This window comes from Podarcis melisellensis (assembly GCF_964234715.1).
Source record: "Podarcis melisellensis genome assembly, chromosome: Z".
NCBI lineage: Eukaryota > Metazoa > Chordata > Lepidosauria > Squamata > Lacertidae > Podarcis > Podarcis melisellensis.
In genome coordinates, this window is record NC_138547.1 from 31211193 (window position 1) to 31234043 (window position 22851).

General features: G+C 44.1%; 1 protein-coding gene and 1 pseudogene across 8 annotated transcripts in view; one reads left to right on the top strand and one right to left on the bottom strand.

The window, feature by feature from the left end:
* The window catches only part of LOC309362013 (putative G-protein coupled receptor 34), a 302268-nt gene that overhangs the window by 262916 nt on the left and 16501 nt on the right, over positions 1-22851 (bottom strand). The window lies entirely within an intron of this gene.
* On the top strand, positions 13954-14485 carry LOC309361668 (DNA-binding protein inhibitor ID-3-A-like; annotated as a pseudogene). The gene is made up of 2 exons: positions 13954-14076; positions 14142-14485. The product of its transcript is annotated as a DNA-binding protein inhibitor ID-3-A-like (transcript).

Consider the following 22851-nt stretch of genomic DNA (forward strand, 5'->3'; position numbering starts at 1 on the left):
CGTCCCTTCCTCCTCCTCCTTCTTCTTCTTCTTCTGCTGCTAGTAGAGGCCTGGAACAAGGCGGGCCGAGTTCTCGGCTTCGACATGGCTGCCATGGCGCCACATTCACCCCGTCCTCCCTGCCCTGCTGGTCCACGTGGCCATTTGCAAAGGGGTGGTTTCCGCAGCCCCCATTCCATCCCCCTTCCTCTATGCTAGGTAAATAGAATTACAGGATTTCCCACAGTTTCTGTACAGACATCAGCTACATGAACGCTTCAGCCCTCTTCTATAGCAAGATGGATTCCCTTGCAAACACACCATCAGGTGGTACAGCCACACAGTTCACACCCGGCCCTAAATGAACTTTTCAGTTACTGCACACACCCCAAATTTGCTGAGGATGCACCTGTGTTACTCGCAGCAGGGAATTCCAAAACCCTTCAATAGAAGTGTCCTTACTCCTTTTCTAAACCCAGATTCAATCCCTTGCCAACACCTTACCAGAAGATGCAGTCACACAACTCAGACCTTATATAAACCATGGATAAAATATAAATATCTCCTGGAACCTACAACCCCTTGGTGCATTTCGCCCATCGAAGCCTTTGGCATTAAGAAGAAAAACATGAAGGGAAATTGGGCAACATATAAAATGTTATTAGAGGGGGGAATTAATAAATTAAGAACTTTGAAATCCATATATATTTGACAGGCTGGCTCCAATACTTCCAACTGAATGAAAGACAAGGAAAATAGGGTTTGCTGGAGAAATATCAAAACTAAAGGGAAATCTAATGCCGTCCTGTTCTCAGATTGTGGACAGCCTCCCACCTCCTTCTTCCCAACCTGTGGAAGGACCAGACTCAAATTCCTCACCTGTTGACCCCTCAGCAAAAGCCCAAGCTACAACCCCAAGGTGAAGTGAAAACCTCAACCCCACAAGTCATATGTCCTTAACTAAGTTTTACATTCAGAGGGTGCTATCTAAAGAAGTATCTCCCATTTCTAGGGAGGCCACTTCAACTTCATCTAGAGCTTGGTCGCTTTCTTCACTGTCTTCCCAGGCCTCCCGGGCAAGCTCTACGGGCTCGCTGACATCCCTGAGGTCCATAGACTATGCTGCCAACCACAGAGCAGACTATGTCCACAAGCTGAACAAGGAGAGGGAATTCCACTACTTTGTCATCTGGTCCAACTTGAATCACATGGTTTCCATGCTGTCTAGGAGGGGCAATGTGGAAGAAAATACATAGGCTGCCGCCAGTGAGGTGCAACTTAAAGCCTAGGCAGCGGATCAGCAAGAGCCTCATAAACCTCAGAGACTTTGCACTGTATTCATCATATGACTGCTTCTGAGAAATGGGATTGTGAGAGCTGGCACACATAATTGCCATACAGGGGGTGCTGCTGGCTTGGTGGTGGTTGGTTGTTTTTTTTACTTGGCTGTCCAGCCATTTTTGTGATACTGCAAGCCTTTCTCAGGCTTTGCCGTGCCATGGAGAAGAATGGTTTGGAATGCCAACCAATATGCACATTATACCTTGCGGCACAAAGGTAGCCATCACATGGAAACACCTTCATGTTGCTCTTTGTGGCTTACATTTTGTGTGCATCACTTGTAAGTACTCCAGCCTTCACACTAGGCCAATTCTGTACTGCCCTTACAAATGTTGCTTTCTAGTGCTTTTTTGGTCAAAGAAATCATGGGCTAACTTGGTTTCATCAAGGGACAATAATATCAGCAGTTTACAAAGTGCAAAAAGAAAGTGTTTGCAACTGTGATTGTATTGATCTTACTAAAATATAAACATTGCAAGTTTTTGCACAGTTTCTGTATGCACATCGGCTATATGTATAAATAAATCATCATCAACATCATCATCTTTATACTCCACCCATTGGGCTGGCTTTCCCAAGGGACTCTGGGGGGCTTACAGCATATCTAAACACATCCAGCATTAAAAATCTCCTGATACATGGCTCAGGAGATCGAGAGGGGGAAGAAAGAGAAGGCAGGAAGGGTAACCATGTCAGACCACTAACTCCTCGAAATACAAATGTCTTCCGGATAGATTGCCCATAAACTCCACCCCTTGGTCCAACACGGTTACCTCTTCCATGCTTAGCTAATCTCTTCCTCCTTCCCTCTCTGAGGAAAAAAACCTATACCTTTTCCCCATACAAATGTTTAACTTTAACGTATAAAATACATACTAATATAAGCAACATCAAAATACCAAAAACCAGTATGATCACAGGGTGCCAAGCCAAATTTAAAATGTTGGTCATGGTAGGGATCTATCCTGAAAAGATGTCCCACCAATGGTGTGTGATTCAATCATGAATATCCTGAGTGACTCTTCTTAGCTTGGCTTGTTTTACTACGGCAATATTAGTACTTTGCATTATGACACATTCCAAGTTTTTCCACTATCTTCATGTACTTTCTCATTCCTTTTCTCCAAGCAGACACCCCATCGGATGCCTGCAGCCACACAACACAAACCCTGCCAGCACTGAACTTTTCAGTTACTTCAACCACTCCACATTTGCTGAGGGTGCATTTGCATTCCTCTCAGCCAGGAATGCCTCCTTCAGGAGGTACAATGACACCATTTGCAGCCACTGGAATCAGCCAGCAAGTGATCCAAAAGAGCCAGACTCTGGACTTGAAAAATCCCAAGCACATTTATCTGGATTTTTCATTCTCTCTGCAAGAGGAGAGAAGTGAATGGCAGTGCTACATCTGGCGCAGTCATTAGGGAGGTTCATTCAGGGATTAAACAACAAAAAAGAGGAAGGGAGCCTAACAGCCAGAAAGGGTGCTCTGCTTGAAAAGCAGCAAAGAGCTGGCTGCTCCGTCTTGTCCTGCTTCTGCTGTTGGTTTTGGGTTTGCTGGAGAAATATCAAATACTCTTATATACAACCCTTTATCCCCCTGCTTCTCTCCCCCCCCCCCTTTCCTTCAGAAATGCAGTGGCAAAGGTCTAAATTAAAACCCCAGGATGAAGCGCAAACCTCAACCCCTCAGGCCGTGTGTCGTTAACTAGGTTTTAGAGTCAGTGGAAATATTTGCTACTTCAATGGCACTATTTTCCTAATATAAAATTACAGGGTTTTGCACAGTTTCGGGGCTTTTCTACACCAAGATTGAATTATTCCTCCTTTATTATATTTATTCCTCTCACCATAACAGGTTTCCAAACAAATAAACAACTTTTAACCAAGGGGAAGCAACCAGAATGATTGGCAACTCAAACTAGAGCAAACTAGAGCAAAATCCTCAGTTTTTTAAACCACATCTTAAGCCAGCCTATGGGACCAAACAATTAATTTGGCTCAGGGCACAGGTAGCCGAGTGGGACATACGACAGATGTAGATGAACACATCTAGGTCACATTGAGAAACTTGATCACACAGTGCTGAGGAAATGGGACTAGCCAGCGAGGCAAAGATGGAGGAGAAATTGGAATATTAACTCCTCCCCCCAAAAAATCTGGGGCAAATTGGTGGAGACTCTAGCGGTGGGGAAGCTACAAGAATTATTGGAAAACACAGATAATTAAATGCATTCCTATCTGAGTTGAATCCTGGCCATGGGGGCTCATACCCCCCAATATTGAGGGGGCCAACATCCCCCGTTGGGTTGTTGTTTGGCGGAAGCAAATGACAGCCACCATCAGCTGCAAGACACACACCATAGGTAGGGACATGTGACAGATGTGGAAGGCTTGAGAATATATTATGATGTGTCATGCTTTAGTTGGATCAGAGACTGGATTAAGTTAGATAACAATGACATTTTAGACTTGGAGGGATGGAACAACAGATACGGTTGGCATGCCTATCTAATTTACAACAAAGTGGCGGTACATAAAGAATTTCTAAGTCATGTAATTAGAAATTCATTATATAAGGTCTGGGTGAGACATAGAAGGCTGTTAGAACAGAAAACCCCATGGTGGGTCTCACCATTAGAAGTAAGGTAAAGGTAAGGGTACCCCTGCCTGTACGGGCCAGTCTTGACAGACTCTAGGGTTGTGCGTTCATCTCACTCTATAGGCCGGGAGCCAGCGCTGTCCGCAGACACTTCCGGGTCATGTGGCCAGCGTGACAAGCTGCATCTGGCGAGCCAGCGGAGCACACGGTACGCCGTTTACCTTCCTGCTAGTAAGTGGTCCCTATTTATCTACTTGCACCCGAGGGTGCTTTCAAACTGCTAGGTTGGCAGGTGCTGGGACCGAGCGATGGGAGCGCACCCCGCCGCAGGGATTCGAACCGCCGACCTTTCGATCGGCAGGTCGTAGGCGCTGAGGCTTTAACCCGCGGCGCCCCCCGCATCCACCACCGTTAGAAGTAATATCAGTTAAAAAGAAAAATATGATTGGAAGAATGGCAACATACCAGGCATTCCTAAAAGAGGAACAGGGCCAATTAAAACTAAGACCATACAAAGAGGTGACCCAATACAGCACCACATGGTTGCAATATCACCAAATTGCCCAAATATTCAATCAGGATAAAGCAATAGGATTTGAAAAAGAAGAATCAAAATTACAAAAAGTATTATTACAAAACTCAAAAAAGAATATATCCAAAATACTTAATTTATTATTATAATGGGAGTTAAAGGATGAAAAAGTAAAAGAAGTTATGACTAAATGGGCATGCGATATAGGATACATAATTCGGCTGGACCAATGGGAGAAATTATGGTAATGTGATATTAAATTTACGGCATATTATACAATCAGAGAAAATTCGTGAAAATGGTGTATCAATAGTACTTAACGCCGGTAAAATTGGCTAAAATTTACAAATTAAAACCAAATACCTGTTGGAGATGCAAAAAAGAAATAGGAACAATGTTTCACATGTGGTGGGAATGCTGACCCATTAAACAATTCTGGAATGAAATTTATGAAGAAATCAAAAAGATGTTTAAAATATCTTTCAGTCAAAAACCGGAGGCATTCCTTTTACGTATAATCACAAACGATATTCCCAACAATCAAAGGAAAGTATTCCTTTATGCAACGACAGCTGCCAGGATGCTTAGAGCAAAAAACTGGAAAGGGAGAAAAATTCCATCAATGAAAGAATGGCAAATTAAATTTTTTGAATATATAAATCTGGCAAGACACACAGCATTCATAAGAGGAAAATCTGACCAGAAATTATTAAAAGAATGGGGATGTGCTAAAGAGTATATGAAAACACACTGTTCTGGAGTAAGCTTGTTGGTATGTAATGGATGATGCTTTACAGGGTTAAAGTACAAAGATGGAAGTAATCTACATTAGACATAGCAATACAGTTAGAGTAAAAATTTTGAGATCTTAGAACAAAGGAAGGAAGTCAATATGTGTATATGTATGTACTGATTAGATTAGAATGATGATATGGTTTTATTTGTAGATGTATGCTTTTTGTCTTGTTTTTTACTTTGTTTTCCTTTCTTTTTTGTATGTTTTGTTTTTCTTTCTTGTTTATACAGTATTATTTTGGATTTAATGTTTGTATTTTTTGTTCTAAAACTATAGGTTTCTCATGAGACTGCTTGTTGAGATTGCAGTTGTTCAAGGGTTAATGCTAAGTGGGTTATATTGTGCCTTAATTGTAATGCTATTTAAAGATATATTTATTTTGAAAGTTGTACTATGCTGCACTCGTGTTAACTGCTTCGGCACTGCCTCGTGTTAACTGGCCCAACTTAGAATTTAACACACACCCCTCCCCAAGATCACCATTCACCAAATTGCTATGAACTCTTTTCGGGATACAGGCTCTGTTACCAAGAGCGTGCCGAGAGACTTAGTTTTGCCCCAGCAGATTCAGCCTGAACCTCTGAAGATTAATCCCTGTGGCGTGGAAGCGATTTCTAAGCCTACAGCTATTGAGTCAGTTTCCTACAAGGGTTATGAGGGGAATCATCACAGACCCCCAAGTCTGTGAAATCCCTGCTCTGGGGGGAAATGATCGGGGATGGGAAGTTCATTGCCAACAGCTTGCAGTGAGCCCCCTAGCAATGGGGCCTGTTCCATTGCAGATGGAGGAAAGTGCAAGTGCATCCTGCCAGCTGCCAGCTGAATGCCACAAGGAGGAGGGGGTTGTCAGCACTGCCCAGCCAAGCTGCTGTGGAAAGCTTTGAGTCTCCTGCCGTGGTGGGGGATTTACAATGGTTTGAAGCCAAGCAGAGGTCTGACCCTTCCTTTCCAGATTGCCGAGATGCTGCAGAGAGCCCTTCTCGTGGGGAGGATCGTGTCCTCTTGGTGTACAAAAAGGGACTCTTGTAGCGACAGCTTTGGCCCAAGAACATTGAGGACAAAGATAACATGCCCAATGTCTTGCAAAGTATCTGTGTCAGAGCTGGCACCTCCTTGCAGGCATGACTTAAACTTTTATACCATGGGGCTCCAACCATTTGTGCCCTATGACCAAGTAAGGCATCTTTCCAATTGCAGCAGCCCCATTTACTGTGTTAAAGGTAAAGGTAAAGGTACCCCTGCCCGTACGGGCCAGTCTTGCCAGACTCTGGGGTTGTGCGCCCATCTCACTCAAGAGGCCAGGGGCCAGCGCTGTCCAAAGACACTTCCGGGTCACGTGGCCAGCGTGACATCGCTGCTCTGGCAAGCCAGAGCTGCACACGGAAACGCCGTTTACCTTCCCGCTAGAAAGCGGTCCCTATTTATCTACTTGCACCCGAGGGTGCTTTCGAACTGCTAGGTTGGCAGGCGCTGGGACTGAGCAGCGGGAGCGCACCCCGCCGCGGGGATTCTAACCGCCGACCTTTCGATCGGCAAGCCCTAGGCACTGAGGCTTTAACCCACAGCGCCACCCGCGTCCCACCCATTTACTGTGTTGGTTCTGTTCAAATGAGAGGGGCTGTTAGGAACACATTCTTTAAGAAAGAGATAAAAGTTCCTGGAAGCTTTAAAAAGAGTTCCAGAATTTTCTTTAGTGCCTAGGAGTGGCACTCTCGGATTGATTGGTGTCCACTGGAGGTGCAAATAAAGGGAGGAAGTTGCAGGCTGCAATGTCCGTACAAGGAAAGCACACTCACACCCAACACACACACACACACAAAAACATAAACTATCTGCACACACACTGACAACAAGGTTGGAAGTAAGACAATGTGTGCTGCTGATACTGTGAGTTTTGCTGTCTCAGGATTGTTAAGTACTGAACTGATATTAAGTACTGGACTGCAACTTTGTATAACAATAACTTAAAAATGAAGAAGTATCTGAAGAAGTGTGCATGCACACGAAAGCTCATACCAAGAACTAACTTAGTTGGTCTTTAAGGTGCTACTGGAAGGAATTTTTTTTTTTTTAAATGAAGAAGTGGTTTATTAATAAAGAAAGGAAAAAAGAATGTGAGTGTGGTGGCTTGCATTGCCTTGGTCCGCCTCTCAGTAACCATCCAGTAGAGGGTGGGACAAGCCATTCCTTCGACCTCCGCCAGGATCCAGGAGGAGTCACCCCACCACCAGTGCTCTTCCAGCAGGGAAGAGTAGTGGATCTGGGTGCGCGTGTGTGGCAGGGGCTCCTGAGACCTCTAGTCATCTTTCAAATGGACAATGTTGAAACAGAGCTTTATCAAATATGAATGCTGGTCTCTATGATCCCTATTGATAGTTGTTATGATTTCTTCATTCAGTGGGGATTGAAAATAAAGTTATTTTCACATCAAAAAAAAAAGAAAAAGAAAAACATTTATTTGGATTTTCATTCTGTCTGCAAAAGGAGAGAAGAAAGATGCAGTGCTTCATCAGGCACAATCATTAAAGAGGTTCATTCAGGGATTAATTAACAAAAAAGAAGAGGGGATCCTAACAGCCAAAAAGGTTGCATCATACTACTGTCTGACTCAAGTTTTGCAACCATTCGCGTGCCTGTCCCTCTCTGAAAAGCTGAGTACAATAAAAAAGAAGCTAGAGGAATCTAAAAGGACAGGCCACACAACAAGCCAGTGACTTTTGTCTTGCAGGTAAATTTTTCGGATGACCCAGACCTTTTCTCAAAAGGGGGGTAAAAGGAAGAACCACTGGAATATTGAGATGAAGATGAGGAGGAAGAAGAGGAGTACGACAAGATTGGTAACCACAGAATGCTTTCCATTATTGAAGTTACAATACATGCATTCTGACAAAATGAAAAGCTTATTACAAAAAAAAAAGTTTATAATGTGGGTGTTCACCTATGTTGGTGCCTTGTTCAATGGTCTGAGACTGCTGCAACTGGCTCCGATTTTGCTCTTCACTATTCCCCTTCCTACTGAAAAGCACCAGGTTGAAATTGACCATTCTTGTGTACCAGAATCTCGGAAATGCACTGGCAAAAGTCCCAAGTTAAACCCAGGGGTGAAGCACAAACCTCAACCCCTCAAGTCAAGTTCTGCAGTTACCGCAAATATTTGATACTGCTATTGTACTATTGTTCTTTTTAAAATATATAAGTACAGCTTTTCCCACAGTTTCTGTACGTACATCAGCTATATGTACTCTTCTCCCTCTTTCTATACCAGGATTGCCTTACAAACACGCCATCAGGTGGTATAGCCACACAACTCAAACCCTGCAATTAAAGAACTCCTGTGAAGACACTTCTGAAGTGGCCTGCAAGTATTTCACTGAACTGCCAGTGCCCACTTTTGGAACACTGGCCACCTCTGGAAAGTGTGCAATTCCAGAAAGGCCATCAACCCAGTTTGATCCAGCAGCAGCTCCTATGCAGCTGTCTGCTGTCACTTGGATCAGAGACAAGACAACATACAAGAAAAAGGTGTTTGCAACTGAGAACATTGGCTGGAACATGCCAGGTGGGTGTGGTTGTCTGTCTTCCCAGGCTCCTTATTTTTCACATCCCAAAAAATAAAGAAAAAGAAAAACATTTATTTGGATTTTCATTCTGTCTACAAAAGGAGAGAAAAAAGACGCAGTGCTTCATCAAGCACAATCATTAGAAAGGTTCATTCAGGGATTAATTCACAAAAAAGAAGAAGGGATCCTAACAGCCAAAAAGGCTGCATCATACTACTGTTTGACTCATGTTTTGCAACCCTTTCGCGTGCCTATCCCTCTCTGAAAAGCTTAGTACAAAAAAAAAGTTTATAGTGTGGGTGTTCACCTTTGTTGGTGCCTTGTTCAATGGCCTGACACTGCTGCAACTGGCTCTGATTTCGCAAACCTCAACCCCTCAAGGCAAGTTCAGAGCCGGTGCCCCAGCCAAGGGGAATGGAGCTTTTGCCTGGGCCAAGCAGTCGAGTGGGTGCCGGGTTGCCCCCAGGGAGGATTCCTATGTTAGGAAAAGTATCACCGAGTGGGTCACTCCATTGTTGCAGCCCCGCAGACTAGACGGGAGGAGTATGACTACAAGGGACCACCGCGATGACCAAGGGAGGTTCGGGCAGAGGACGACTATTGAGAGCCGGAGCGCCCACGCCAGGAAAGTCGCCGACCAACGATGTATCGACCGCCTAGCCCAGCCCAGGTTTACTTGCCAGAAAGGTCTTGGGAGCCCCATAGGCCAGTTTGACGGTATGAGGAAGAGGAGGGGTACGGGCAGCATCCCAGACCCTCTTACAGGTATGAAGGGCAGGAACCTCAGCGACCGGATGGACGAGCCCCGAGTTATCGCCCTGCCCCAAGGTACAACTATGACCAAGAGTCACAAGATGTGGTTCCAAGGGGCATTACTCGTGGGTTTACCCTAAGGGATTTTGACTTACGTTTTTTCCCTGCGTATAAACCCCCCCATGCATGTCCTGAGCTATCTGACTTTATTCAAACTGTCAGGGAAGAGTTAGAAGTTTTCAGTTTATCAGAGGGAGAAAACATTCCCCAAGGGGGGAGGGAGAGCAGTGAATCTAATAGAAGGGAGCAAGAGGAACAACAGGGAGAGACCGGCTGTTCACAGGAAAGGCAAGGGTTAAGTTCTAGCTCAGATTCGGAGGAGGGGAGATACAGCCCAGCTCTAGCAGGGAGGTTAGAAAAAAGAGCGGGAAAGCGAAGGGAAAGGCGCCTTCGCCATTTTGAGAGTGGCTGGTCACGGAGAAGCAGAGCTCAGAAGGTATCTGAAAGAAGTGACTCTGAGGAATAATATTTAAGAACCATTTATAAGATTGTTTTGTTAATACGCAATAAAAAGTTTTATAAAAGAAGCGTTTGTGTGGTGATCTGAAGAGGACAACGACCAGGCCTGACACAAACTAACCTGTCGGGAACTGGGGGTCCCCTCAATACTGTATATGTCTATTCTGAGGGCATTTATTGGAAGCGGTATGGCTGTACAAGCTGCATATGATTGGATCTTCTGTATTCCAGGCTTTTTATATGATTTTGCAAACTTAACATATTCTGTTTGGCACTTTTGAATATCAAAATTTATACTGATGTGGGGGGGGGGAGAGAATTGCAGATGACTAAAGGACCAATTGACTGGAAGGCTCCTGAGACCTCTAGTCGTCTTTCGAATGGACAATGTTGAAACAGATATGGACTGCATGCGGAAAGCTACAGGCACACTTTCCAGAAGCTTGATAAAACTGCCTCTTCTGAGTCTCCCCTTGGTAGCTCCGAAGGAGGCGCAAAATTTCAACTTTTGGCTGTCTGCAGAGGGGGTAGATACATTTAAGGGACTGAGGCGGTTGGTGATTAAAGAACATTTTCTTTTTTGGGCTATTATCCTGCCCAACCGTGCTGTAGATCACCTCATGAAAGCTTTCAGCTTAATATCTGATGACATTCCCAAAGACAAGAAAGATCTATTCCTTTACACAACAGCAGCTGCCAGAATATCCCATCACTACAGAATGGCAAAAAAAAACTCGGCAAGTTTGTAAAAATGGCAAAATTAAAAGCAATTATTAGAGGCCACTCAAATCAGAGAATAATTAGTAAGTGGGATGGAGTGAAGGAAAACATTAAAAAATATGGTTCCGGAATTGAAATATTAATAGAGAATGTGTAAAACATGCAGAGGTAAGCAAGAAAATAATAATAGAAGCAATTGAATAATTATTAAATTATAACAACGCAACAAGATGGAAGAAGTGAAATATTGAGATCACACATGGGTGAAGGCAGAGGGGGGTATATGGGAACCTATAATATCATTTATAATATAATCTGTTAATTGCGTTGTATTTACATAGAGCAAAGGGAAGCCTAGAGCAACTAGATATATTTTAATTTAGGTAATCTATGTTATAGGCTTGTGTAAGAAAATGAATATGGATTTTGAATTTGATGTTTGTAATTTTTTTAAAAAAAAAATTGGTTTTGAAATAAAAATTAGAAAAAGAAAAAGAAACCATTTGCAGCCACTGGAATCAGCCAGCAAGAGATCCACAAGAGCCAGATTCTGGACTTGAAGAATTCCAAGCACATTTATCTTCATTTTTCATTCTGGCCAAAATTATGCCAATAACCGTAAACTAAATTTGGCATCAATTGTGTATTTATTTGGGGAGGTCTTGGGGGTCTTAACACGCAAGGCACCAAAGTCAGCCATGGAAATCTTGCAACACGTCATAGATTCCATAGGTCCTCTCCAGTTGTACAGAAGATAGAAGGAGAGAGAGAGAAAACACCTTGACTGGGAAAAGGATCAGATGTTTTAACCCCATGCATCCAGTAATGAAGAGACCACCATCATTCACTTCCAGATAAACTGTAGAACATGGGTCTGGGCAGGCAGTTTCAGATGCCTTGACTGGTCTTCCAGAAATAACTTTCTGACCTCAATCTGTTATTCTATTCCAATGGCCTGAAAACAAAATTTGCAGGCTGGGGAGGGGGGGCAGTGAAAGCAAGCCCACTTTTTAATAACTATCGTATTGCTCTATTAAACAAGAAGAAACTTTGCACAAGAAGAAATTTTGTGGGGTTTGTGTGTGAGACTGGGCGGATTATTTTTTATTATTATTTAAAGCTCTGAAAACTCAGATTCTTCATGCTCATTTACTGGTCAGGAGATTTCTTACTGAAATCACACACTTTCAACATTTCAACCACTTGTGACAAATGTGGACTAATCTGTCATTTGCTCAGAAAAAAGGGCAACAAAAAAAACTAACTTTGCATATATGCAGCTTGTATGTATATTTTGGATTATAGTTTTTTAACAACATTTTTGGGGGGTGAAGTAGGGGGTATATGGGAACCTATAATATCATTTATAATATAACCTGTTAATTGTGTTGTATTTAAAATTGGGTTTTAGAAGTAATAAGTCTATTTTTGTGGTGTTTTTTCTTTGGTATTGTAATGTATATTGTGTGTGTGTGTGTGTGTGTGTGTGTTATATGTTATGTTTGTGATAAATGTTGAAAATTAATTTTAAAAAATTGAGGGGAAAGAAGAAGTTAACCCATCAGGTGGGGAGAGCTGGTTGCGAGGGACCTGGGGAACCCTTGCACCTTTTCTGCAGGGCTTGCTCGGCCACCATCTGCATTGTCTGCAAGAGGTCAAAAGAGCACAGCGAACACGAACTCATTAATCTGGACCAGGCTTCACAGTGGTTGAAGCAAATAGTCCAGTTTCTGGTGCAAGAGAGACAAGTGATTATGGAATTGAAACTGGCTGAAGAAGAAAGAGCCAGGCATATCCGGCGGAGCTAGAGGAGGAGAAGAACAAGATCATGGGTGCTTTTGAGCAGATGCGCAACTTCCTGGAGGAGCTGCAGTGCTTTTGGCTGACTGAGCTGGAGGATCTGGAGAAGGAGATGAAGAAGAAAAAGGAAAAAAATATCATCAAGCTCTCGGAGGATATCGCCGGTCTCAGTGTGAGACACACAGAAATTGCCAACTGGCCACTATTGAGTTCCTGAAGGGCATCGGGACTACAGTGACCAGGTTTCAGGAGCTGAAAAGATACCATGGAGACATGCAAAGGGCTACCGATGTAGGCACTGAACAAAGTGAGTGTCACTCTGGAGCCAGGAACAAAACACCCTTTTCTTTTTATAACGTGAAGAGCTTGAGAAGAAGAAGGGGAAGGCAGGACATGCTGGACAACCCTGGGAGATTCAACAGCATGCTCTACGTGCTGGGCCATGCAAAATTCACCTCAGGAAGATATTGGTGGGAGCTGGTGGTGGAAGAGGAGGAGGAGGAAAGGGAATGGGCCACCTGGGCTGTAGGGGTTGCAAAAGAGTCTGTCAGGCGCAAAGGCTTTGTCAGCATGCTTCCTTCTGAGGGGATCTGGGCCATTGGGAAGGCAAAGGATGAGTCAGCCTCATCTGATCCCTTCTGGGCTTCAACCCACCCTGAGCAGACCCCTTTGAGTTTGACTTATGAGCCCAGGAAGATCCGGGTGTCCCTAGACTATGATGAGGGTCGTGTGGAATTCTGTGATGCCCACACTAATGGCTTGATCTTCAATTTCCAACAAGCCTCATTCCCTGGGGAGAAGGTCCAGCCCTTTTCCCATGCTTGGTGAGGAGTTGGTCTGAAGTGTTGATTCCTGGGGACGATCCTCACCGCTCTCAGCTCTGCCACCCCCACCCTGAGAGGATGGCAGCCTAGCATTTTCTCCGCAGCGTTATGAGTTTGTGGGTGCCAGACATCCTAAATTTCTGGATCCAGCACATGTTAGAATTTAACCGGCGTGTGGTGTGTTAGAACTGGATGCCAGACAGTAGGTTTAGCAAGCATTAAAATACAAGCCAGGCCAGCTTCCCCATGTCGGGAAAGTGCCTGGGAGACGAGACATGGCTCTCACACCATTATTTTGTACAACTTTATTTTGTACAACTTTATTTTGTGCAACTGAAAAACTGTTAATAATAAAAGAACTACATGGTGGAAGGAAGAAAAGAAGGAAGGAATGGGCCATTAAGAAAAGTCAAGGAGAATGGGTTTCTGGACCAGATAGCTGTTGGGTGGGGATTTGCTTCTCCCGCCTTAATGAAGGAAATCTTGCCCTTCTGCAAATCCCTGCTGGTTTCTCCTCCTTCATGGCCATGAAAGGAATCAGCCCTGTCAGATCAGTCAGGAGCTGCTAGGAAGCAAGCTGTGTGCTGCCTCTCTGATCAGAGCCTCACCATCACCCAGGGAACAAGCAACAGAACGAAGCCCCTCGGCCAGTGACTCCTGCTGCACAGGCCTTCAATAAAATGTGATGAGTCTTGCCAAAACAAAAAAACAAGAGCCCGGCTCAGGAGGAGCCCAAGACCCTCCTTTACAACATGAATGATTGCTACTCCAAGCTGCGCAAGCAGGTGCCCAGGATCCCGCAAGGCCCCAAAGTCAGCCAAGTGGAAATCTTGCAGCACGTCAGCGACTATATCTTTGACCTGCAGATTGTGCTAGAGGAGCAGGCAAAGAAGGGGCAAGATCCACCCTCAGCCGAGACTTCCCTACTCTCTTTAAAAGCTGCAGAGTGGGCATCCGAACTTTGCTCAAAAGAGGATTGGAATCTCTGCCACTAACCTCTTAAAACAGACTGCAAGTGTGGGATCCTGGCATTTGGTTCTCTCCAGTGACACAGGAGATAGAAGAGAGACCTGAACAGGGGAAAGGATCAGATGTTTTAACCCTGTGCATCCAGTAATGGAGAGACCTCCACCATTCTCTTCCAGATAAACTGTAGAACATGGATCTGGCCGGCCAGTTGCTGATGCCTTGACTGGTCTTCCAGAAACAACTTTTTACCTTCAATCTGTTATTCTCTTCCAACGGCCTGAAAACAAAATTTGCAGGCCAGGGAGATGGGCAGTGAAGGCAAGCCCACTTTTTAATACAGTCTCTGATTTAACTATCGGATTGCTGTATTGCACAAGAAACAACTTTGCAGGGTTTGTTTCCGTGTGTGTGTTGTGTATAGACGGGTTTTTTTTCTTTTTTTAAAAGCTCTAAACCATCAGATTCTTCATGTTAATATCCTCATCAGGAGATTTCTTAGTGAAATCGCACACTTCCAACATTCCAACAGCTTGTGACAAATGTGGACTGATCTGCCGTTTGCTCAGAAAAAAGGGCAACAAAAAATACCTTTGCAGATATGAAGATTGTATGTGTATTTTGGATTATAGTTTTTAAACATCGTTTTCTTGGGGGGAAGGGGACTTTCAAGAACATGAAAACTGATGTGAAGTAGCTGAAAAGGCAGCTTCTTCTCGCTGCTCTCATTGACCGGGTTCAGTATGATGAGTGTGGTTGCTTGCATCCCCTAGTCCACCTGTCTTTGACCATCTATTTTAGAATACACAAGGGACTGCAAGAAAGAGGTGCGGAATTGGAATATGAGCCACCTACCCATCTCACCAAATGTCAGCTAGAGCCTCCATATTCTGTATATTCTGTATATTTTGAAATTCTCTAAATAAAGTACACCAAGCAGTAAAAAAAAAAAAAGATATATACAAGGGAGTTATCCAGGCAATCCAGAAATCTGCCAAAGGGTTTACTTGGATAAAGACGTTGCTGTATGTAGTGGAGCTTGTCCAAAAATACACTCTTATGCTGCTTGGCCCCTTCATATATATATATATATATATATATGCAGGTTTTGGTGTCCTCGGGTGTCTTCCCGTGTAAAAGTTGGGGTGTCTAGGCGACGTTTCGACGAGGTCTCACTCGTCATCTTCAGGCTGGTGCTTTCGGCTTCTTGTTACTGGAACAGAGCAGGATCTCAGTGTTTGAGTTCCTATAAATACTGTTGAGGGGGTGTGGTGTATAGCCTCCAATGTTCTGGGCAGAGAGGAAGTTCCCAGGCTAGTGTGCCTTTTCTTCTTTTGTTCCTTAATTACTTGAGGGATATCTTGAGTGATTTCTTGAGTGATATCCTGAGTACCACTTAGGTGGGTCATTAGGTGTGGATTAGTTGCTAAAGTCTTTGTGTCTTGACCTCTTGAACTTTGTGAAGAGTTTTTCTGAGAAGATGGCTGTACTGCACTTAGTTGTGCTCTGGCTTGGCTTCGTGTATAGGGGCGAGCTGTGGTTTTGTGGCCTGTGTCAGCCAGATCTGTGTAGGGATTGCAGGGGGGTGCAGCATCCGGAGGTGCCACCATGGTTTGGCTACTGGATGGTGTCTGTAATTTATCTGTGGAGAGGGTCTGGGTTTGGGTCTGGTGTGGTTGATTGGTGATAGCGTTCTGTGTGCCTCTGGATCTGGTGTCAGTTTTTGTGACACCAGACCACAGACACCATCCAGTAGCCAAACCATGGTGGCACCTCCAGATGCTGCACCCCCCTGCAATCCCTACACAGATCTGGCTGACACAGGCCACAAAACCACAGCTCGCCCCTATACACGAAGCCAAGCCAGAGCACAACTAAGTGCAGTACAGCCATCTTCTCAGAAAAACTCTTCACAAAGTTCAAGAGGTCAAGACACAAAGACTTTAGCAACTAATCCACACCTAATGACCCACCTAAGTGGTACTCAGGATATCACTCAAGAAATCACTCAAGATATCCCTCAAGTAATTAAGGAACAAAAGAAGAAAAGGCACACTAGCCTGGGAACTTCCTCTCTGCCCAGAACATTGGAGGCTATACACCACACCCCCTCAACAGTATTTATAGGAACTCAAACACTGAGATCCTGCTCTGTTCCAGTAACAAGAAGCCGAAAGCACCAGCCTGAAGATGACGAGTGAGACCTCGTCGAAACGTCGCCTAGACACCCCAACTTTTACACGGGAAGACACCCGAGGACACCAAAACCTGCATTCCTGTACCCGTGAAAATCTACGAAAGCATATATATATATATATATATATATATATATATATATATATATATATATATATATATGAGACAGGCTGGCTCCAATACTTCCAACTGAATGAAAGACAAGAAAAAAAGGGTTTGCTGGAGAAATATCAAAACTAAAGGAAAATCTAATCCAGCCTAAAGGAAATTCTATCTAAGATGTATAATCTCCTCCACAATTCACACCCTGCCATCAAAGAACTTTTGTCTCACTTAAAGTGCTCAACCTCTTCTGAGGATGCACACCTCAGAACACAGAGACAGGCCACATAAACCAGTGACTTCTGTCTTACAGGTAGATTTTTCAGATGACCCAGACCTTTTCTCAAAAGGGGGGGAGAGGAAGAACCACTGGAATATTGAGATGAAGAGGAGGAATATGACAAGATTGGTAACCACAGAATGCTTTCCATTATTGAAGTTACAAGAGATGCATTCTGACAGAATGAAAAGCCAAATAAATGTTTGGAGCATGGAATGAATTTTGGTTACTGGTCAAGTGTTATATCTCATCAAAGAATTCACACATTGCTGCTGCTGCCATTGCGAGTTTTGGGGAAGGCCGCTCCCTCCTGCAGGCCAATTCCATCGGGCATAGGGGGCAGAGCCCACACTCACCACCACAGCTTTAAGAGGCTCCAGCGAGGCCTCAGGACACTGCTACTGCTGCAGCAAATGTCAAAAATGATTTTACATATTTGAAAATGTTTTAAAAGCATTTTTACATTGTTGCACTGTGAACGGTGGTTTTTATTTATATATTTTAATTTTTTTATTTTTGTTTGGATAAATGTTGAGCTGCGGTGGGGATTAGTTTTATTTTAGTACAATTGTTTTTGGCTTTGTTTTTACTTTTACTATTTTGTTAGGCTATTGTATAGTTTGTATTTTGCTTTTTAAGGCAAAAGGGTCAGGGCTGCCTAGGAGTGGGCCTCAGCCAACAGAATGGCTGGGGCAGGATCCACAGGGGCAGAAGCACCAGGACACCCGATCTCAGTGATCACAGGCAGGAGGAAGAGCTACACTAAGACCAGACCATCTCATTACCGAGAAGGTAGGTTTAGTCATTGTCTGAGGACTATCCCTCCCTCCGGGTCTGGTCTTGACCGGAAGGATATTGGAATCAGCAAGGGAAACCCACATGACCTGAAAGTGTTGCTGTGCCAGGTCAATGATGAGTAAGACCACTGCCATTCATGACCTGATTGTGGATGGAGGACCTGACCTAGCATGTGTAACAGACTTGGTTGGATGAAGCAGATGGGCCTATCTTAGCTGCTGCTTGTCCACCAGGTTTCTCTTACGCACAGCAACCCAGGTCATGTGGGCGGGGAAGGAGGGTTGCAGTGATTTTTAGGAAGTCATTAGTTTGCACCAGGCGTCCTATTGGGAAGACCCAGTTCTCTGAGTGCATGTTCTGGAAGTTGGGCAATAGGGGCAGTACAGGACTCCTTTTGGTGTACCGACCTCCCCGCTGTGCCAAGGATTCCCTGCCCAAGCTGCTTCCGGTCATGGCAGATGTTCTCCTGGAGACACCTAGTTTGGTTGTCCTAGGGGATTTTAACATCCATGCTGACACGACCTTACAAGGGGCCGTTTGGGACTTCGTGGAAAGAATGGCCTCATGGGGCTGTCCCTGAATAAGTCTGGCCCAGCCCATAGCCACGAACATCCCTTGGACCTGGTGTTTACCTCTATGGATGTTGTGATCTGTCACTAAGTAAAAGTGAAACAAAAGAAGTGCCATGTCTGGTTCCAAAGCGTCCTCTCTGATTGCATGGAGCCGGGACAGCCCCGTGGTTTTCCCTGGAGCTGAGGGTAATGAAACAATTGCTGAGATGGCTAGAGCGCCGATGGCGGAAAACTCACTCCGAATCGGACCAGACACAGGTTAGAGCTCAACGTCGAGCCTACCAAGTTGCGGCAGCGGAGGCGAAGAGAACTTTCTTCAGCGCCTCTATTGCATCTGCAGAAAACAGCAGCAGGAGACTCTTTCAGGTGGTTCGCAATCTATCGGAACCACCTTCATCATCAGGGCCAGGTAGGGACCCCAAGATCTCCTGCAATGCTTTTGCAAAGCTTTTTGCAGATAAAGTCTGATTGGAAGTGATCCAAAACATGAAGCAAGAAATGGCTCGCCATCGGCACGAGTACCAAGACCTGCTGAATGTAAAGATGGCTCTTGATATTGAGATTGCCACTTACAGGAAACTGCTGGAGGGAGAAGAGAGCAGAATCACAATGCCCATTCTGACTTTTGCATCCCTGAACCTGAGAGAAACAAACCTTGAGTCGATCCCAATAGACACCCACTCCAAGAGAACACTTCTTATCAAGACTGTTGAAACTAGAGATGGACAAGTTACAATGAAACTTCTCACCATGATGAACTGGAGTGAAGAAGAGAAGAGCACATCTTCCTTGTGCCAAAATGAACCCTTAGCAATTGAGAATATTTGTTAGGAAAGCAGCAGCAGAGATAACCTCCCCTCTTCCCCTTATCTTTACTTATTTGCTTCCATTTAAAGGGGGGAAGAGAAGCATGCATGTGTGAAAGCAATGTTGTCCAATGAAATTTGATATTGTGTCACACCAGGCCCACAGATTTTTGAAGAAAAATTCAATGGTGCATTCAATCAGCCCCAATGGCAGAACTTTCAGAGTGCTCCTTGCAGGCGTGTCTTAAACTTTAATACCATGGGGCTCCAACCATTTGTGCTATATGACCAAGTAAAGCATCTTTCCAATTGCAACACCCCCGTTTACTGTATTGGTTCTGTTCAAATGAGAGGGGGTGTTAGGAAATCATTCTTTAAGAATAAGAACAGATAAAAGTTCCTGGGAGCTAAAAACAGGGTTCCAGAATTTTCTTTAGTGCCTAGGAGTGGCACTCCATGATTGATTGGTGTCCACTGGAGGTGCAAATAAAGATAGGAAGTTGCAGGCTGCAATGTCCGTACAAGGAAAGCACACTCACACCCACACACACACACACACACCCAACGCACAGAAAGTATCAGCACACACGCTGAGTAAGACAATGTTTGCTGCTGATACTGTGAGTTTTGCTGTCTCGGGATTGTTAATTCCTGGACTGAAATTATACTGTGCTGGAGATATAAAGAAGGAATTTAAATTTGCAGTGTCGAATTTAACATGCCTTAAAAGGTGGAGAGAGAAATCTAGTATTTGCACTTACAAAAAAAGAAAAGATAAGGAATGGGGGACGGGGCAAAGAGCAAACCCTATTGAGGGAAAATTCTGCATGTCTTACAACTTTGTATAACAATAGCTTATAAACGAATAAGTGGTTTATTAATAAAGAAAGGAAAAAGAATATTTTTTCTTTACCTTCCGGTAAGAAACCATTCTAATATTCTGTGTGTAAGAAGTCTCTGTCTTGCGAGGCACCACTGTACTGTTTGACTCGTGTTTCACAACCCTTTCGTGTGCCTGTTCCTCTCTGAAAAGCTTAGTACAAAAAAATTTAAAAGCTGAGTACAAAAAAAAAGTTTATAGTGTGAGTGTTCACCTTTGTTGGTGCCTTGTTCAATGGTCTGACACTGCTGCAACTGGCTCTGATTTCGCACTTCACTATTCCCCTTCTTAATGAAAAGCACCAGGTTGAAATTGACCATTCTTGTGAACCAGAATATCAGAAATGCACTGGCAAAAGTCCCAAGTTAAACTCAGGGGTGAAGCGCAAACCTCAACCCCTCAAGTCAAGTTCTGCAGTCACCGCAAATATTTGGTACTGCTATTGTACTATTGTTCTTTTTAAAATATAAAATTGCAGGTTTTCCCACAGTTTCTGTACGTACATCAGCTATATGTACGCTTCTCCCTCTTTCTTTACCAGGATTGTCTTACAAACACGCCATCAGGTAGTATAGCCACACAACTCAAACCCTGCTATTAAAGAACTCCTGTGAAGACACTTCTGAAGTGGCCTGCAAGTATTTCACTGAACTGCAAGTGCCCACTTTTGGAACACTGGCCACCTCCATAAAGTGTGCAATTAAAGAAAGGTCATCAACCCAGTTTGATCCAGCAGCAGCTCCTATGCAGCTGTCTGCTGTCACTTGGATCAGAGACAAGACAACATACAAGAAAAAGGTGTTTGCAACTGAGAACATTGGCTGGAACATGGTGAGTGGGTGTGGTTGTCTGTCTTCTCAGGCTCCTTATGTTCCCCTTGCCCTAACAACTCTCATCATAACAGGTTTCCAAACAAATAAACAACTTTAAAACAAGAGAAAGGAACCAGAATGATTGGCAACTCAAACTAGAGAAAAATCCTGTTTTTGTAAACCACATCTAAAGCCAGCCTATGGGACCAGACAATTGATTTGGCTGAGGGTGCAGGTAGCATCATAAGGCGTATTTCCAACTGCAGCAGCCCACCTTGGATGAAATCACCTTAGAAAACATAGGGACAGAGAAAGCTAAAACTTTCTGCAGCTTAATTGCCCCCAAATGGCAGAACATTCAGAGTTCTCCTTGCAGGCATGTCTTAAACTTTAATACCATGGGGCTCCAACCATTTGGGTCATATGACCAAGTAAGGCATCTTTCCAACTACAGCAGCCCCATTTCCTTGTCAAAGATAATAAAAAAAAAACAGTTCCATGGCAAAACAAGTAATGTAGTGTGAAAGAAACATTGGAAAAAATAACAGAAGCCCTAACAGAATAATCAGGAACATCTAAACCATTAAATTATTCATGCTACTGCTATTTGCTGAATCTACTGATCCCAGCAGAGCTAAATCTCTGCTGAGGACTTGGTGCCTCAGTTGGTCGGAATCACCCGCTGCAGGTACAAAGCAGGGCACACTGACCAGACCTCCTGGCCACCAAGGGCTTTAGCCCCCTCAGTATTTCTAGACAGGATGCTCCGTTCCCCCAATATTGAGGGGCCCAGCATCCCCCACTGCCAGGCTCTTGCTATGGAGCTGCAAATGACTGTAGAAATATCAAATAGAAATATCCTGTAGAAATATCAAAATGACTGGGAAAGGTTGTGGAGGGAAGACTTAAGATTCACTGCATGTTATGTGAAGAAGGAGGGAAGGGAAGGAAGCGCTGTCCTGTTCTCAGATTGGGGACAGCCTCCCACCTCCTTCTTCCCAACCTGTGGAAGGACCAGACTCAAATTCCTCACCTCTTGACCCCTCAGCAAAAGTCCAAGCTACAACCCCACAGTAAAGTGCAAACCTCAACCCCACAAGTCATGTATCCTTAACTAAGTTTTACATTCAGAGGCTGCTATCTAAAGAAGTATCTCCCATTTGTAGGAAGACCACTTCAACTTCATCTAGCACTCAGTCGCTTTCTTCACTGTCTTCCCAGGGCTCCCGGGCAAGCTCTCCAGGCTCACTGACATCCCTGAGGTCCATAGACTATGCTGCCAACCACAGGGCAGACTATTTCCGCAAGCTGAACAAGGAGAGGGAATTCCACTACTCTGTCAACAAGTCTAAGCTGAATCACATGGTTTCCATGCTGCCTAGGAGGGGCAAAGCGGCAGAAAATGACATAGGCTGCCGCCCAGTGAGGTGCAACTTAAAGCCTAGGCAGCGGATCAGCAAGAGCCTCATAAACCTCAGAGACTTTGCACTGTATTCATCATATGACTGCTTCTGAGAAATGGGATTGTGAGAGCTGGCACACATTACTGCCATACAGGGGGTGCTGCTGGCTTGGCGGTGGTTGTTTTTTAAACTTCGCATGGAAACACCGTCACGTTGCTCTTTGTGGCTTACATTTTGTGTGCGTCACTTCTAAGTGCTCCAGCCTTCACACTTGGTCAGTTCTGTACTGCCCTTACAAATGTTGCTTTCTAGTGCTCTTTTGGTCTAAGAAATCATGGGCTAACTTGGTTTTACCAAGGGACAACAATATTAGCTGTTTAGTTTGTTTTAAAAACACACTTGTGCCTCTCTCTTTTTTATCCCAATATAGGTACATTGAAAAATATTTTTTTCTATGCAACTGATGACCTGATAACAGATGGCTAACAAAAGACAATGACAAAGACAATGTGCAGTGGACATGTAACCTTTCCAGCAGCTATTGCCATATCTTAGGGCTCCTTTTCAAAGTGTTTTTAGTGAAATCCCTGAAGTTTGTGGTGTGGATGTG